Here is a 2851-nt window from a genome sequence, read left to right on the forward strand (position 1 = left end):
TAAGAGAATAAAATTTCATATAATGATCAATAAGCTTTTTAACGATTACTTAGTATGTGTGTTTTTGTAAAATTAATGCATAGGTAGAGTTTCACTAACCCTCCAATACGTGACATTAAGAACTCAACAGTGGCTTGCAAATTCTCTCTGTACTGATGAAGTTCAATTCTAGTCTGTTGAAGCTCGCTTTGAGTATCTTCTTGTCTTTTCCTACACTCATCGTGGTTGTCGAAGTGGGTGAATGCTTGAGATGAAGTTCTTAAAGGGGTAGGAATAAGACCGCATCCCATTCCTCTAACGTGCCCAGTTCGTCGGCCCCCTAGTACTTGTGTGACTATTTCTTGCATTCGGTCATCCACACTTGTTCCCTCCACATCGCCTTCCTCTAAGGCCTCACTGGTTGTTAATTCTTGCATTTGAAGCTGCACAAGTCATAGTTGGTCTTAGTTTAACATATACTTCATGCAAGTTTACTATTCATGTTCTTCACTAATCAACTTAATGATCGGAGCGTAAACAATTACTTACATATAGACTTTTGCATTTGTCGTTCACAAACTGTTTATCCTTTTTTCTTGTATGGGTAACCTCATATAGTTCAACAGGATTAGGCTTCACTTTTGTTTCTTGTTCCTACACATAATACATATAATCAAAGTTTATACTAAATAACGTTACTTTCATTAAATTATGGTACGAGATACTTACCTTTTTGTAAATGACGTTGACAAATGAACAAGTCCCAGCTGTGTGCTTTGTTTCCAATTTGCTTCTGTTTTTTATATTTCGTTCAGACTTTTTCTATGAAATTTGGAAAAAAAAAAAAACACAATTATTCATAAAATGTCTTCAAGTGCATGCAAATTATATCAATTTGAATATTCTAATTAGTATAATAATATATATTTACCTTTCATTTACCGTCATCAAATGAGTCACATATTAGGTTCCACTGTTGAGGACCATACCCTGCTGGCACGTTTTCCCTCCCAATAGCCTTAGCCTTGGCAATCCCCTCATCATCGTCTTTATCAATGCCGTCAAAATATTTCTTGTAATGATCCATATACAAGTTCGAACGAAGCCTAGCATATGCACGACCCAATTTATGTTCAATTTATAACCATATAGCATGTTCAATATTTTTGACAAACATACAATAATCATGCTAGTAAAAAAAAAAAAAAAAAACCACAATATATATATATATATATAGAGAGAGAGAGAGAGAGAGAGAGAGAGAGAGAGCATCAACTTCATTAAATATGCTAATACACTTTGTACTTACACCAAATGTGAGCTTATGTGTTCAACACATTTCATCATCAGATTCATATTCAGAATCTGTATCACTGTTACTTGAAGATGATTGTTCGTGTTCAGAGTCCTCTTCGTGTTCAGAGTCTATATCGTTGTCGCTACATAACTCCTCTTCCTCATCAAAGTTTGTATAATGGTCCTCGTCTGGCAAGTTATCGTTGGCAAACATGCTTGCATCAAGTTGAATATATAATTCGTCAATTGCTATTGTCGCATCATCTCTACGTAATTGAGTGGAGGCTTCAACAACAAAGACCATATTACCCCCAACACATTCACCTTCCTGGTATACGTCATCACTGAGTCTTTGGTCATCTTCTATATTATCTCCCTTTTGTACTGTTGGAATATCATAGATGTCTCTATTGATCCACTTCTGCACCACTTTCCAATTACCACCCAATTTGGGATCATCCAAGTAAAACACTTGTGAAGCTTGACATGCTAAGATGAACGGGTCGGATTCACACCATTTACGAGAAGTATTCACAATCGTGAACCCTTGGTCCATTCATACTCCTGTTGCACTCCCAGTGTCCCACCAATCGCACTCAAACAAGTACACGAGATTTTGGCCAGGGTAACGTAACTCTAGAATATTTTTTAACTCACCATAATACTCCGTTATTGAGGTTTCGTCCTCACCTGAAACAGAAACACCACTGTTCTGAGTAGTACGAGTTTCTGCACATTCTTTTGTGTGATACCTAACCCCATTCACGATGCAACCTCTATACAAATGAACATGACGATCAGGCCCGCATGCAAGATCATATAAGTGTTTTGAGTCATTGGCTGCAGTACGCCCACTATTGTATAAACGTTTATGGAACCAACGTTCAAAGTTAGCTTCATGCTTTTTATCAATGTCACGGCCGCCTTCTCTTTTGATCATATTATAATGTTCATTGCATGAAAAATAAACGTATTGGTAAATGATCATCAACCCTACAATTATAACATGTCGTAACAAGTAAAACACAAAGGCCATTACTAAACTTACTCCAAATATGAGGCCGTTTCGTTACAATTGGTAAGCACATACCGTCGTGCCCTAGCAAAATCATTAGCATCCAGTGTTACTAATTTAGCTGCTCCTAACGGCCGAACTCGTTGGGAGAACACATCCAAGCGCTGGCTCATTTCTACAACATCAACGTCAACATTTCTCCGTTCACGGTTCCATCTTGTCTCAATCCCCCGAAGGTACCTAGAACAGAAGGTCAAGCTCTCCTCAGCTAAGTAACACTCGACAATAGACCCCTCTGGACGCGCTTTGTTACGCGTCCACTTCTTATATCTTCCAAGTTCTCTTTCGAACGGATACATCCAACGGTTTTGTACGGGACCAGCAAGCTCGGCCTCCCGAGGCAAATGAAGTGCTAAATGGATCATAACATCAAAAAAAGCTGGCGGAAATATTTTTTCTATTTTGCATAAAATTATTACAATGTCGACTTTCATTTGTTTTAAGATATCAACTTTCAACGTCCGTGCACATAACTGCGTAAAAAATGTACTGAATTCGGTC

The sequence above is a fragment of the Corylus avellana genome, chromosome ca5 (assembly GCF_901000735.1).
Source record: "Corylus avellana chromosome ca5, CavTom2PMs-1.0".
NCBI lineage: Eukaryota > Viridiplantae > Streptophyta > Magnoliopsida > Fagales > Betulaceae > Corylus > Corylus avellana.